The following is a 17,154-nucleotide window of genomic DNA, read 5'->3' as shown; positions in this document are numbered from 1 at the left end:
TGGCACATGGACTCATGGTTCAGAGTCTTTCCAAGCTACAGGAGGGAAAGCTACAATCTGCATATGAGGAGTCCATCCAGAAGACAAGCTACCTATAACATAGGTACAAGGTCCATTCAGGAGGAAATAACAGAGACAGGGCTGGATACAGGTACACCTACAACATAGATCAGGGAAGAATGGAGGGTCTAGGTCTAAGCTTAAATGGAGATTCTGGGCCCATGGGCAGAGGGTGGAGGTCCCTGATGAGGGTGGCACACTCAGGCCCTGACAGAAAGTATCACAGTGTGCTCATTGCCTGAAAGTGCCACTCAGAATGAGACTTTCACTTCATCTGTCCTGTTGCCACTCAATTAGGCTATTCCAGGATGTGCTGAGTAACAAAGCACAGATGACTGTTATTGGGGACGCCTACCTGAGACTTTCAGTCTACATCCACCAAACTTTACATCCTTATTACATGCATAGTGGTAGGCTAGAATGTGATTTTCACCCAGGTAATAAAATTTAATTGGCTTCAGATATGAAGAAAGTCAGAGATCAGCCTGGTGTGGCATGACTAGGAAGGCCAATGTTGACTTATGACAACCATCTAAGATAGAGAAATTTCTGAGACAAGAGCTCCTCCAGACAAACACATTAATGAATGCCCAATACTGTAGAAGACTGAACCTGAGGTCCACATTAAAATCCAGGTGACCAGCCTGGACTTAGGCACCTCAACCAGTTGGAGTGAGTGTCCTTTTCACCTGAGTTCAGGGTGCTGGCCACAGCTGCCCTGGGGGCTTTGATTGATGTGTTCGCTGTACAAAGTGTGTGTGTTTGTGTGCACATGCCACAAATCTTAGAACAGAAATTGCTACCCATCCACTATACCCAGCCCACTCAGAAAATATATTTTAAATTCTATGTCATTGAATGGTGTTTTCTTCTTGTGACTACCTCACCCCTAAATCAACCCATGACAAAAACTCTGCACTCTCCCTTATTAGTGCACCTGTACTGTTTAGCCTTCTACTGGTATTTAGCATCTGTATTATGTGCTCATACCCATGTCAGTGTCTCTTTAGTTTTCAGCCTATCACAGCCATCTCCCCTTCCTGTTTCTTATCAGATATAAATACAAGATTGTCTTGGTGAGTGGTAGTGGGTCACAGGAGACAACACAGCACAACTCTGCATATAGAGGTACAGTATAGGAGCCCTTCTATTTTTCCAGATGTCTCTGCAATACGGAGACATGCAACATAGCCAAGACCATCTGTTTTCTAAAGTTCATTGTGTATAAGCACAGACTTTTGCATTTCCAAAAGTTTGTCTTCAGCCACTGGTGGCAGAGCTGAAGGAAGCATTGGCTTTGCATCAAGCTCAACCATTGTGGGAACACTGGTGAAACAGTGATGCATTCCTTTGGGAGACCTTTACAAAAAAACTCTCTGAAAAGGGATAAACTCTAAAGCTTTCTCTGAGTTCATACTTCTGAGGAGTATGCCCAGCATGAACAGGTGGACAAAACATAGAGAATCCTTTCCCTCCCAATACCAAGAAGTCACCCACATAAAAAAATCTTTTTGTCTTGTAACAAAATCCTGGCAGCATTCTTGTTTGTCTTCATATCAAGGGTTTCTAGTCTAGATTTCATTGCAGATTGTGCGTGTAGAAAAAACTTTTTGCTTAGCCCATTACCATTCTATATATATTTCCACCATTATGGGACAGTCTCAAGCAGGACATCCTCTGAACAGAAATCAGCAGGTTTGTAGTCATTAATAAGCAGCCACATGCCAACCATATTGCTTCATGCAATGTTTTTCTTCTCGCACATGTGGCCTTGGAAGACTCTGTCTGGTTGAGGGATCATAAGAAAAAATAGTAATTTCAACACGTTTACACTCTTCTTGCTAGGAGAAAGCACCCATCAGGTAAGTGACTTCTAGGAAGGAGGCTACAGGAAAGTTTACTGTATCTACCCTCCCACCCCACATTATCCTTTTGACACCATACCCAATAGGATACTCCTTAGGATGTTGTCCAGGCTAGTTTCGAGTTTGCTCTAAAACAGCATTTACATCACTTCTTTTTGGGAAGAGGATTCTGTGGCCTACTTGTTAGCAATAGTAGCATTCCTGCAGTGTCTTCTGTGAGCATCAGTCGCTGGGAATGTCTCTCAAGATGACACATTTCTTTCCTGAATTTTTCACATGGAATGTTCATATTGCTCCCTCCCATTTTTGTTATGGGGAGGGGTATATTTTGAGATAGTCTCTGTAGTACTGTGATATATATTCTGCAGTTTGGTTCTGGGAACCAGGTAACAATATTAGGTAAGGAAAGGAAGCCTACATTTTTAACAAATACATGACACTGGAAATTTTTTAAAGAAAAAAAGAAACCCTTTGTATGAAAACTGAGCAAGAGGGAAGTCAGGGGAAATAGGTGCAGGATGGGTGAGTTCCAGAAATTCAACTCTTATTTAGCACTGCGTAGTGATGGCGGAAAGGGAGGAGAGATACTGTTTCTGCTTTTGTTTACAGATGGTGTGTCAGATTGAATTCTGAAACAATGACTCAGAACAGGACAGATAGAGATAGAAAGAGCTATTTCCTAGGTAGGCTGGATACACTACATACACTACCTCTTGGAGGAATATGCTATCTGTTTCAGCATATTCTTCTGCAAAAGCACAGTATTTTCTAACACAGATAAGAGCATAAATGTTCCCTCTGTTTGTGACCTCATGAAAGGTAAGATACAGTATGATATTGAACAGGCTTTATGTGCAGTTGTGAGCTTCTAGTGGCAGACATTCTGCTAGTTCTTCAAAATATTGTGCAAACTCACCACTGTACGTTGGACAGGGCACCTAGCTGACAATACTTGGTGTGTTTCCTTAGGCATTTCTGTTTCTTACTGTAGAATATTAATTCATTACAGAATAAAATGCTGACACAACCAGTAAAATGTGCTAAAGGGTTGATTTAGGAAACAGTGTTAAAATGACTTATTATCTTGACAAAAGGCAGATTAGAATAATTGTTAAATCCATGCCTACTGATGTAAAGGAGGAAAAGAAGTCTCTATTACTAAACACATTTCTAAACTAGATGTTTATCTGGATTCAATCTGAGATCAGAAAAGTAGGACAAAACTATAAAGGATTCTTCAGTTTTACTGTGATCCCTGAACTTAAATGCATTGGAGATAAATGAATATTTTAGGAAAGTAACCACTACATGCCTTCATCAGTCTTGCAGTCTTTGCTTGGCATTCACTCTTCATATTCTGTTACTCCAGCAGCACCTTTCAGTATGACCAACACAGCTATTCTAACAATTTTGCATTCCTATTTAAAGTAAGTATAGCAAAATCAGGAAATGGTAAAGCTTTAGAACATATTCCATTATATTTACATGTGTGACTGATGAGAACAGCTCTCTTTCATTTCTGGTACCTGTCATCTAAGAAAATCCTCACATACCGACTAATAAAAAGTAGGCCAATTTCTAGCCAAAATAGATGCTGAGTTCAAGGGTGGTAGAGAAGGGAACAGAACACTAGCCAGATGAGAAGTTACACCCTTTCAGGAGTGGCATGGTAGCTGCTTTTTCCTCTCACTGTGTTCTTACCAAGATTAGCTTGGTGATGGCACCAGGCTCATAGTGGTAGTAAAGAAAAATTCAGTGAATAGATTAAGAGTCACCTGTCAGTTCATATATTTGTTTGTTTGAAAAGGATCTGGTGATAGATTTGACGGGAACCAGGCATTTAATTTTTAATGTTATTGTCAGAAAAAAGTATATCATAGTGCTAGAGGACAAATGGGTATAATCCCATAAAACTGAGTCATTTTTTCTTCTCTGTGCTTGTCACTTCTTTAATCTCCTCAAAACACTTCAGAACAGGATAAAATATCATATTGAACAAAGAGATTACAACTATTACTTATGTAGTCTCATGGCTGTTTCAAACAAAAAGAACTGTCTTCTGAAAGACTACTTTTTACAAAAATGCGGTTATGGTTCTCAAATTCACAAGGCATGAACACAGAAGGAGCACTTTTTGATATCCTTAACTAAACAGTGTAATGTCCCTCAATAATTTACATAAAGTCTTAGCATTTTCTTCCCCACTAAGGGAGGAAAGTTGAGTGGATTTCTCCTTTACCCAAACTCAGACATCCCAGAGTAACAGTCTTAGCCATTTGGACTTCTATCAGCAATATTTTGGTAATCTTAGCAATAATTTTTAGCTGAGCTTACAAAGAGCCACTACAGTTTGGAGGAGGAACCAAGATGACTGTTACAATTTAGAAAACGTTGTTTACAAAGTATGTTTGAAATAAAACAAAGGAAACCCAGAAAGAATTTTGTCTTTCAATTATTTCTTTTTATACCTATATTTTCTATTTTAGTCAAGTCATGTTTAAGCTACTCTGTGTATCAGTGAGAGACGTGATCTGTCCTACAGTTGTAATTGTTATTTTCATAAATAACTTTTGTCACATTTGCCCTGATCGTTGCAAAAGACCCTCTAGGTCATTTTCACTTTTGAAAGGTTCAAGGAATTAGACAAAGATACAGAAGGAGGAAAAAAAAAAACAAAAGAAACAAACAACAAAGAGAAACACAGAAAGTGCATGAGTAGGGGAGCTCCTAGAAGGAAGAAGATGATGTTTTGATTCTTGAAGTAGAACTCATAAGCTGAAGATAACTTGCAGCTCAAGGCACAAACACTGTTCAGAAATTGAAAGATAAGTTAAAAGGCAAACTAGAGCTCTAATTATGTATTTTAGGAGGAGGAGGAGGATTGATGACAAAGGACTGCTGGCTGAAAATCCAAGCAAAGGGCTAATATACTTGAGAAACAGCATTTGAAACAGAAAGCCAGGAGGACATAATCTGAAATGGAGGAAGCACAGAAGTCTGGTGAGCAGGTTCTGTCCAAAGTTGACATGGAATAGGGGACTATTATCTGTTGGCACAAGCCAGGGTCCCAGGGTCCTGAGAACAGAAAATAAACAGCTTCCCACTCCTCCCATTTGGTGATCTCCTGTGTCCAAAATTTCCTAGATCACAGGAGGTGGGGAGGGGACAGAGAGAAAACAGGAGTTGATGGAGGCTTCTTTGTCCTCGACTCTTCAAAACCGTAACACTGTTACAACAGATATGTACTGTTTTCTTACGGTTTTCCTCTCAAGTTCAGACAACAGACCTCAGTGACTACACTGAGTGACAAGTAGAGGCTGACAGCAAAACTGAGTGCATTTGTCAATTCTCTTTCACCCTCCTTGACAAGCGTTTGTGTTAGCACATGCCAGAGGTACTGACCTTCCTGTGGGAGCCAGCATTTTTATACCTGAAGCAATATCTCCCAAGAAATGTGTATAGTAGGGATTCTTTCTGGTGGTTATGATAAAACTTTACCTTGAAAAGGACATCTGGTTTTGGGTCTCTCATCACTTGAAGCAGGCAGAACATTAATTATGGGAGAGGAGAAAACAGATTTTGTGGGTTAAGCACCTTACCATTGTATGAATTACAGGAAGGATGGTACATGAGTAAGGGATTTCCAATTAGGTGATTCAGAATTCTGCAGAATTAAGTAAGGGGTAAGGGCAAATGTCAGGCTGTGTGATTACACTTCAGTCTGCTGGGCTGTGAAATGGTAGGATATATGACAACGAGTGGCCTGAAAAACAGTCATTGTCTGAGACACTTAACAGTCAGGATGCATGCCTGAAAGCAGTATTTGTAAGTTCATGGGCAAGAAGATGTTTAACGTCAAAACAGATTAAATGAAAATATTTTTTATTAAGCTTGAAAGGGAAGTAAAAAGAGTGTGGGACAGCAAGGGAAGGATAAATAGGATCTTCCCTGTGGTCCTGTTATTTCAATGCAGTAGACATTGCTTATGTAAAGAAGCATACTGCATCTCCAGGGGCTAGTACAGCTCTTTTAGCAGTGGAGAATCTTTCAGGAGTGGCTTTTTTGGGTATGGTAGATTAGGAAATAGAAATTTTGTGGCAATAAGGAAGAGGAAGAGAGAACAAACTCCTCAGAGAATTTTTATATGAAGTCAGCAGTAATACTGTATTTTTAAAAAGGAATGTGGCTCAATGTTCTAGGCAAGAAAAAAAAGGGCAGTGGAAGGGTCTGAGTCAGCTAAGCTTCACTAAGGCTAAAGACTGTGTTTCAGGAAAGACAGGTCAAAACAAAGGGAGATAGTAGGGACTGTGAAGAAGGGGACAAATTAACCAATTGAATTATTGTTATTAAATTTGCCCTGTGAATACAACAGTTTGGTGTTAATTTGTCAAATTAATAAAACTGTGGAGAAAGCTAATAAGCAAGCAAGCTTAATGGAATAAACTGAAGGGAGTGAGAAGGATGAGACAAGACCAAAGAAGAAGAGACCTCAAGTCAGATAAATGTATTGTGGAAGAATATATATGACCTCTACAGTGCAGAATTTCCAGAGACTCTACTCAGTGTTCGCTGATCTACTCGTTCTATTCTACCAGAAATTAACTGTGTGACTGACCAAGTCTTTTCCCCAGAATTAAGTTGCCTACAGAATGAACTAATTGTTATGATTCCCTCTTATTCACACTATATGCCACTGTCATATTCAAATGGAATGTGAGTCCATGAAAAAGAAAAAGGGAGAAGAAGTAGGACTGGGAAGGATGTACAGGTATTCATAAGGAATGGGCAAAAGATTTGGAAGCTGGAGGGAAAGAAAGCGAGAGTGTGTGCAAATGAAAGAGACTGGATCTTACAATATATATCATGACTCCTATATTGATGTCAAACTACGGCACCAGGCAATAAAGTGCTTTACTAACGACAGAGAAATGAAGTCTTTTTGCTGTGATCCAAATCATCATTAGAAAACAATGCAGATTATTTAATAACAAATTACCACTTAGATAAATTGATATACCTTCTTTTCAGCACACCTTTGGCTACTCTCTGCAAAAAAAAGGTATTTGAATGTTTAACATGGTTATCACTAGACAGCAGCCCAGGACAGGTGTGATAGTTTTGATTTTACACTCTGAGCTGTGCTCTGCCAATATCCAGTATTTTGGAGAAGGAACAAAAGTAGCGGTTCTGGGCAAGTGGGAATCATGAGAAGTGTATTAGGTTGTGCAAGGGGTGAGATTCTGGGAGTGTGACTAGGGTAAACATAGAGGGAAGTCTTTGGATTCAGGTGATGCGTTCTTTTCCCAAAATACCTCATTATTCATGCTCTATAGTAGACTAGACCACAGCAGAATGGAATATAAAAAATAATTCCAGATCTTTCTGGAGCACATTAAAATGAATATAATCTATAAGGATATTTGGTAAAAATGGCTGCATTTATCAAGCCTATCAAAAAAAATCCTGATCAGTCGTCTTCTCACACATAGCCTTTCAGAGTGGTTATGGCAGAGCTTGGTTAAAGTGAATGGGGGAGAGACTTTAGGATAGGTGTTTTGGAGGAGACAAACTACATTTTGGAGGAGTGACAAAACTAAACAGTTCTATGTAAGAAAGAAATACAGCAAATACCAGTGAGTTCCTTTAAGATTCTAGAATAAAAAGAAAGGGATTTTTTGATGGCACCTAAATCAGTAGAATCTGGTGATCCTCACTGGGATTCTCTAGGAGAAGATAGAGAGAAAAGTGGTAGGCACCACAGCATGATTAAAAACAGGTAAGTAAATGGAAATTGTAGTGCCAAAGTGCATTTGTGCATGAGTGAACAAACCTACTGTGATCCGGCTCTGGTGAAAACTGATATATTGCTGAAGAAAATCAGTTTGCAGTTGTAGATAGTGTAATATCATCTATGCATTTCCTAACTGACAGCATTTATGCTTTCAGAAGATAGGATCCAGATACCATTTTAAGAGAAAGAGAAACGACCTGCATGTCCAGCTACATGAAAACTGGGAAAACATAATTTTTCTCAAGTTAGGTGCAGACAACCTAGTGCTGACCCTGAACTAAAACACTGGATCCAGGATACAAAAATAGAAAACCAAATGTTAAAATGCTACTTTCATTGAAATGATTGATAAAGCTTCCACTAATTTCATTAGAGAGAAAATTTCACCCTACATTTTTAGTTTCAGTCTGGTTTCTTATGCAACTATTTAGAGTCATTAAGATTATTTTTACCATGACATCTCTAAGTTGTTTACCACACATTCAGATTTCAGGTGTATACACTGGATTCTTAGCAGACAGCTAGGGAAAAAGTGGAGAAGGAGATGGTCAAATGAGTCTGAGAAAGAAAATCAGGAAGAACTATAAATGCTGATATGGGAGATAATTCTGTAAAGTCATCCAATGAGGATGTAAGAAAAGCTAAATGGGAAGAATCTGAATTAAAGAGGATGTATCACAGAACATTTCTGTAGCAGGGGAAATAGTCATACATAATGCACACACAGAACCACAAAACTCAAGCATTCATATCTTTAGACACAGACAGACTTTTGGCAAGAGCAACTAGTGTCTAGCATTTAACTCTGTTTTTTTTCTAATCTCAATCCTTTCTGCATTGCTGTGAGTTTATGCAAGGAAAAAATAGGAGATAGTTTTAATAAAAATGATGGAGCTGACAAGTCCTGTGACACTGACATGAGAAACACTGTTGCAGTACCAGTTGCTTCTTTTCATAGTCTGATAAACTTGTACTTTGTGTCCTTTTTGGCACCAGGAGAAGACACCAAGGATCTAGTGTGCTTATTTTTCCTGAAGCAGAGTGGAAATGGTATTAGCAGTGCAGAATCAAACCTTCACAATTTAAATCCTTGTTTTGCTCAATAGATGTGTGGGGTGTGGGATTTATCACTCGATTAGCTCTTTGTGCCCTGGATATGAGCAATATTTTGTGACAGGAACTAAGTTTACTGACTTAGGTAAGAAAACAAGGCCTACTATTTCTTTGCTAAATAACAAAACTCATTCCCTCTTGGTTGTTTTAGGAAACTTTGTAGGTTAAAAAAATTTGCAGGTTACAGGTTGGGGGGGTCAATTAATTTGCTTGTTTATTTTTATCTCTAAAACTGTAAGATAAGGAGAAGGAGAGATTGAGGTGAAAAAAGCCAAGAAATTTCAGAAAAATCTTGACTCAGGTCCTGAGGAGACTGACATACAGAGAAAGAGATAAAGAAAATGGCGAATGAATGCAGAGGATCAGTTTGCCCTCTGCTCACTGTAGAGCTTAGCACAACAAACCAGAGAATTAAATTCTTTTCAGTTAGTATCTTAGCTTTAGTAAGCTCAGGTATTTGGTCAGTATCCAGAGAAAAAGTTTTGTACTTGCTCTGCACCTTTATATTTTAAATCCTGGAGCTACATTCTGTCCAAATAACCTATTTATTTTTATTTAAATGGCATAGACAGCACGGCATATTTAACACATACTATGTTGGAAAGACAATTAAAATTTAGTGTAAATATAATTGTCTCTTAGACTGAAGATTGTGATCCTGCATGCTCAGCAATATAGATCACACTAGATTTTGAATTCAGCATGCAGTCTACAACACACATATTTCTACAAAAAAAAGGCATGATCTGATATTTAGATGTATGAGTGTGAAGGCTCTAGGCCATATTGCTTTCTGTTTCAGGGAAAAACAATTAAATCATACCTCCAGCTGTGGCCATCTTTTCCCCATCAAAGCAAGAGATCCAACAGAAAAGCAAGGCCACGCTGGTATGCCTGGCCTCTGGTTTCTACCCCGACCACCTGAATCTGGTCTGGAAGGTGAATGGTGCTAAGAGGACAGAAGGTGTGGGGACTGATGAGTTTTCCACGCAGAATGGGAGTACCTACTCCTTGACCAGCTGACTGAGGATCTCAGCCCAGGAATGGTTCAACCCTTTGAATTGTTTTGAGTATGTTGCCAATTTTTAAAGAATGGAACCCTGGAATTGATACACAAATTCATCTACAGTGTTGCTGGTGAGCAAAATATATGTGGGTATGGGGGTCATCCTCTGTAGGCTCCTATATCTAGAATAAGCAGTCATTACTGTAGGCATGCTTCGTGCCAGTCTACTACACTTAACTCAGATCTGTCAGTACCCAGGAAATTGAGACCAAGCACAGGAATCCAATCCTGTTCTCCAAACATGCTACAAGCCATGTAATTCTCATTCCCACATCCACCCTCTATTATACAAGTGATTGCGCAAACAGAGCACTTTACAAGAGATGCTGGTTCGTATCTGGGCTCAAATATTATCCGTTTCTTTTCTTCTGTTTTTAGACTGTAGTATCTTTGAAGGTAACTTAAATCATTAATTTTCTCCTCACTTGACAGTAAGTTTATAAATAAAGATACATAGATATATCTAGACAGTAAGTCTATCTATACATACACCTGTGTATGCAAAAAAAAGATGTCTTGTGTGTATGTGTCTCAACATGTCCTGGGTTTCCACTTGTTGGCAGGCACAGCCATTCATGCCTCTATGCATGGGTGCAAGATCGTACATGTGCAGACACGCGCATTCATCTTCCTGTTGAATACACATGTATGGATGTGAACATCCAAATTCTGTCTACTGTCATGAAAACTTTCATGAGACTGGCTGCTAGAACGCAATATTTCATGATAAAAATACCACTTAAAGCAGCAGACCTAGCTGTAGCATAAAGACGTATGTTGATATTCTAGCAAGCAGTTAGTCACTGACTCCACATACTATAGTACATTACCTCCTTAATTATACTGCGGAATTAGAATAAATTATATTCCCATAAGAAAGACTCCAAATCCAGTTTCATGTGATGCCCCAACTTCTCATTCTTCAGCCCAATTCCTAATCAGTCATACCAATGTGAATGTGAAAAGTCTAATACAATTACTAGTTAACATATTCCAGCTAAGGGCAGCCAAGTTATAATTCATACAAATGAGCACTGAACACGTTCTCCTAATCAGCAGAATTAAAAAAAGCCCTTGTCTAGGAAAGTTTTCTAAAGAAATGTTTGGTTTTTTCTGTTGGTTTTTATCAATTGCTTTCTCCCTTACCATAGGTAACACCATCAGAGAAGTGCTACAGCTGGGAAGTTTGTATGCATCATGCTCATTTTCAAGAGCATTTTGTATGGGATATTTGTGATGGGGCTGGTCCAAGAAGAGGGAGAGAGTTCTATTCTATACACATTTGTCCTAGGTCATTCTATCTGTACAGGAGACCACTTTGCACAAAATTATGTTTTAAATGTCATATTTATAGAAATCCACTTCTCTACAGTTATATTGTGTCTTTCATAACTTTCAAGACAACAAGCTAGTGAGAATGAAGGGGAGGGTTTTAGACAAAAAAAGAGGGTAAGAACTCCAAGGAGATATTGCTCAAGACAATGAATGAAATATATTCAAAATGTGTGGTCTTTTTAAGGAAAAGAGTAAAAAGGAAAATTAGGAAGAATAAGAAAATAAGACAAAGAAAAGCGAAGGAAGAAAAAAAGGATGCAACTCAGAAAAAAGGAAAATAATCTAATCTGTGGGGGAGGAGTAAGGGGAATCAGGTAGTGGTTCTTTAAAGCTGTGTTTCTGGGCACCATTTCTGTGCAGCATAAACTGTAAAACTAAGCGGTTACTAATCCTGGAGAGTGTTTCTGGAGATCTTTTATCTACTTTGCATCTCATAACTTTTATGTATAGATGGTAAATAGAAGTAGGAGTAGCACAGGTCAAGACAGAGGAGTGCTGTGGCGTTTTGGAAGCAGAACATCTGGGAATGCAATAGCAAGGCAGAAGGAGTAGGAGGCATGGGGTGGAGAACCTGAAGGGAGCTTCTGTCTGCCATAACCAGAGCCTTCAACAGAAGCAGGAAATGGTACCTCAGAATCAGCGCAGATGATGTGCCAAAATGTGCTTGAAAATATGTCTTTAAGGGAACAGCAGTTGAATTTTAGCCAAAACAGGATGCGGTTTGACATTTACTCAAAAAACCCCTTTTGATAATGCATCAGCCTCTTACCACAACACCACCCCAGCCTCTCAGAATGAGGCACAGGGTGCAGCTCTCTGTTCACCATATTACAGTTGGACAGAAATAGTCACACATACAGGCCTTATGAAAGCTGGTGGGTTTTTTGCCTCATGTTATCACACGATCTTCTTGTTACTGAAGTCTGCAGATGGGTTTTACATGTACAGCTGCTGTTTCTGTTGTGCAACATACAAAAACCGAAAGACTTGTGGGTTTGGGGGAGATGTTGACCTGCTTTTACAAATTAAAAAACCCCCATGCTTTTTCTAGGTATTTAAAAACAGCAAAACAAGATGATAAAAATCATATACTGGTAGAAATATTTTGATGGGAGGGGACTTCTGGAGATCTCTCAACCCAAATTCCTGTTCAAAACAAGGCTAACTCCAAAGCTAGATCATGTTGGTCATCATTCTGAATATCATCAAGGACAGAGATTTTACAAGCTGTCTGAGAAATCTGTTCCAGTGCTGAAGCACCCTCAAGAGGAAGCATTTTTTTGTTACATCTAATCAGCATTTATCTTACTGCAGCTTGTTCCCACTGGCTTCCACTGTGCCACTCTGAGACTCCGACTCTGTTTAGGCGGTTGGAGTCATGCAAATAGCCATCCTTTAGCCTGCTCCTTTCCAAGAGGAACAAAATCAGTTCCCTCAGCCTCTCCTCTTATGTTCTTGTTCCAGTCTCCTGGTCATCTTAGCGACCCTCTGCTGGACTCTCTACAATTTGTTGATATCTCTGTTGTACTGACTCTGGGGCCTGGTGGAGGAATGTGTGGACAATAGAGGTAGTATTCCAAATATAGCCTCACAAGTGCTTCACCATGCTAACTGCATTCTTGCTAATGCAACCAAAAACGTAATTAGCCTTCACTGCTGAAAGGACTTGCTGCTTACTCATATTCAAATTGCTTTTCTGCAAAGCTGCTCCCTAGCCAGTCAGTTGATACTTAAATGACTCAGATAAAGGTTCTTTCACTTATTCCCCAGGATATGTGCCTCTAATCCAGTAACTGCTTTTCCAATGAAGAAGTGCTGCATAATAACTACAAACTGAATTTTTCCCTATAAATTCAGTATGCTTATCCTGCATATATGGTAATATGAATACTATTTTGCCCTACAGCATTTACAATATAATTTGACATAATTCAGATTGGGATAAGAATTATCTCAGAATGTGGGTGCAGTGTCTATAATTATGGAATGGTCCCATTCTACATGCTTTCTTTAAACCTTTCCGAAACTGTTTGGAAACAGATTATTATTCTTATTTATTTCAGAAGTAGAAAATTTTGCAGGTCACTTCTAGACATCACTAGACATCCTTAGTGCTTTCCTGCTGTAGGACAATTTAGGACAATTTGTTATGTTTGTCACAAATGCAGGTTTGTGGATATGGCTGACTACACCAAACTGTCACAAATACAACCTTGTGTATCCTGCCAGCTACACCAAATTGTCAGGAATATGATTTGTTACACAGCTTCAGTTAGCAATCTAAGATTTATTAATATTTTTGAGGTAGATCACAGATTTAGATTGTATAATTCTTAACAACATCAGCCAATTTTAAACAGCAATTTGATGGAAGGCTTTACAATCAACAGCGACTTAGTTAAAGATTTGAGAATGGCAAGGTTCACTCTATTACTTACAGAGAATAAGTGCACAAAGGAAAATTGATGTATACTCGAGTTAGAATGATTCAGAGGGATTGTGGATGCAGGGGATAAGGACGACCCTCCTGTTGAGTCACGAGGTTCAGAATAGACTCCCTTGCTTTCTAAACTTCTTTCAGAGAGAAGTCTAGGTGCAGCTAGGTCCGATCTTAGTCTCAGACTTGGCCAACGGTTTATGTGAATAGGAATAATATATATATAGAGAGATAAAATAGTCAAATTGCACACACACACCAAGGTTAAACCGTGAATAAAATTTCCTTTTTCGTGAGTTTCATAAATTACTCACTTTTTTGTGCTGGCCTTCGTCAGCGCACGGCCGGCAAACCTTGCAAAATCAGGCCTTTGAGTCATCGCGAAATCGTCAGCACATGATCTTTCAATCCTCGTGAAATCCATGCTGAGAGGCGTCCCAGCCCAGGGGGAGATACAGAGTCACACAGCCCGCTGCAGTCCTGGAGAGCTCAAAGGGTCCTCTTGGATCACTATTTATAGAATCGAGATGATTGGTTTTGGTCAATATTTTACATTTTCGCCACAATTCTGGTACACAAATCAGGGAGCAGATGGCCATGGGGTGGACAGAGGTTGCCTGGCACCCAAGTCGTTATAACCAAGATAACAGCAAGATAGGGCATATCCCGAGATCTCAGGGTGGTCCTGATATACCATTCAGGCAGCAGATGGCTCAAGTGTGGACAGAGACTGCCTGGCGCCCAAGTCCTGACTAAGATAACAACACAATAGGGCTCATTCTGGGACCCCGAGTGGCCTGGGGCAGGAGGCTGCACCACCACAATGTTATCATCATGAATGCTTACACCAAAGACTACCTCATGCTATGACTAATTCCACTGCATCAGTGACACTGCCTGAGAGAATGGTGGTGCTGGAAAGACCCTGGTAGGTCTTTGTGTGTGAGACGCAAGACTCTTCATGCCAAGTCTGAAATATTCCATCAGGGAGAGATTATATAGTAAATAAAATTACAGTCACATCCTGCTTGTTCATCCCTCTACATTTTTGTCTTCAAAATATGGATGGTCTCTGGAGCAGTGTTCATATTAGGGCTTAGCTCAAAGTCAGAGAGAACTACAATATTTTGAATGAGGAACATTATGAAGTTGCCTGGGAGAATAAAAAAAAACAAAAAAACAAACAAACTCAGAGCTCATCCACAGAAAGAAGGGATAAACCAGATTTATATAGACCGTGTTGCTGCTTATTAGGCTGTGAGAGAGGTGTGTGACACACATAGTGGCATTGAAAGGACTAAACCCCTGACAGTCCCTGACTCAGACCTAATTGTAAGCATCCTTGTTGTCTTGTGGTTTCCTCCCTTGCAAAGACAGTGTTAGGTATTTGAAGAATGCCACTTGGTGCCTGATAGGATTGAAAAGATCTTGAATAAGCTCGTAAATTCATTGTTAACATAGACTCGGGACATCAGCGCTGAGATAAGCATCAGCCTCTTGTGATAGTCCAAGGCCAAAGGACTGATGAGCTAATTCAATGACTATATATAGGCAAAGGAAACCCAAAATTCAACCATCGGACAGGTGAGGAAGACCATCGGAGACCACTGGAGGACCCCCGAAGACCACTAAAAAGGCAACTATGCATGCAGATTGAACTTTTACATATGTTAATGAATCCTCGGGAACCTTATGACTATGTATGACTTCATAGCATATAATCTTTGGAAGTTTACCGAATCACTGGAGCACTCATGGTGGAGCAATCCCCAGTGCCACCCGGCGCTGCAATAAAGAATGACTGCTTAATAGTGACTTTGTTGCTATTGAGTTTTATTTCAGGAACTTTCTGGATACTCTGCTTCCTCTTACGGGGAGGTTCGGACTTTGAAGGATAGTATCCGCGAATTTTTGTATCAGCATGTGCTTCGCTATGTAGCCAGAAGTAAACTGAATAGTCAGAACAATTTCTGAATAAATGGAATTCTACATGTTATTTTTCTTGAACGTTATTGAGATGCATACTACATTGTACTATCTCCCTTTTTTCTTTATATCCTCATACACATGTAACTTTTCAGGACTGTGTCTATATATTTGCAGACCATGGTAATGGCTGCTCTTTTTTCATTTTAATCCAGTCTGTGGCATGTTAGTTCTGTTTAGCTTCTATTATTATATCATCTTCTGTTCAGGCTCCTTATTTCTTTTGACAATCTTAGCTCTACAGATTTCTTGTGATTAGGGTAACCTTCCCAAGCACAGTGAAAAGCACTGGGGTTTTCACTGCTTGATAATATTCATAGAGGAATGAGAGTACACATACAGTTCACTATCTCTAAAGTATTTCAAACTTAAACATACGTATATTTCAAATAACTGTTCTGTGTCAGGTAAGAAAATGGCTTAGGGGACAGTAACTTGTGGCTGTGTGGACTGCAGTTTCCATTTCCTTTATTTTATGTCTGCATTTGATTAACAATCTTTACTGATTGTTCTGATGAGATAGAAAATAAATAGCTGATCAGGAAAGAGGAGTTCAGCAATTAACTTGCACTTCAAAGACCTCTTCTGTCTCTCTTTTTCCAACTCCTCAGCAACATCTGGTTTGTCAATAGGCCTACGTACCCTTTTCCTGTGCTGAGAGTGGCTCCCTTCTGAGGGAAGGTGCTGGAAAGGAGAGAAATTTATGTAAAGAAAGCAAGTGACTTTGAAGTGTTTTGTCCAAACTGCTGGCAAAGAAATAGACAGATGAATCATTCATCTTCACAGATAAAATATCCAAATAGAAGTCTTCCAGCTTTAACTGTTTAGCTTTGTATCGACTGCAAATGTCACCCGCTTGCTCCTGATTTTCACCAAAGGAATAATAAAGCAATTGCAGCCCCTTCCCTGGATGCTGCAGATACCAGAAGATAGAGTTTGATTATCATTTTGACTGCATGTCAGAGAAGCTTTCTTATCTTCTTTCAGTACAAGACTTGAGATTTGGATGATTTTAGCTCCTATAAGACAAACAAAACAAAAACACAGTAAAACAAGTAAGCTACATTGTCCCAGAACAGAGCAGGTATCATGGCTCTGCTGATGCCTTACTTGCTCCAAAGAAGTACATGGCCACACACCAAGCAGTTCACATCCTCATTTCTGCCTCAGTAGTCAGTGAACATGCTCTTATAGGGACTTATATAAGTCTGTTTCACGTGTTCCTCTTAAACCAATAGCAGAGATCTCTGTTACAGCTAAATCTATGTTGAAAACCAAGCTCTTTCCTGCAAGAAATTTCAAGCAAACACTTTTTTTGAGTGTACCTGTTGAAAATACATAGAAAGTTTCAAAATTATTCAGGTGGAAGTTTTTCAGATTTTATCAGACATGATACTGACATATATGACAATTGTCTTTTTATTTACCCTTGTATCTTTTCTTTTACCTCTTGATATTTTGTTTCCAGACTACAACAGAAAATGTTTAGTGTAACCAAGCA

General features: G+C 39.3%; 1 pseudogene; it reads left to right on the top strand.

Moving 5' to 3' along the window:
• The first annotated feature begins 7,001 nt into the window (after positions 1 to 7,001).
• LOC142054308 (T-cell receptor beta-2 chain C region-like) lies at positions 7,002 to 12,711 on the top strand (annotated as a pseudogene).
• The last annotated feature ends 4,443 nt before the right edge of the window (positions 12,712 to 17,154 follow it).

This window comes from Phalacrocorax aristotelis, chromosome 1 (genome assembly GCF_949628215.1).
Source record: "Phalacrocorax aristotelis chromosome 1, bGulAri2.1, whole genome shotgun sequence".
In the NCBI taxonomy this organism is placed as follows: Eukaryota; Metazoa; Chordata; class Aves; order Suliformes; family Phalacrocoracidae; genus Phalacrocorax; species Phalacrocorax aristotelis.
This window is presented reverse-complemented; position numbering and strand designations above follow the sequence as displayed.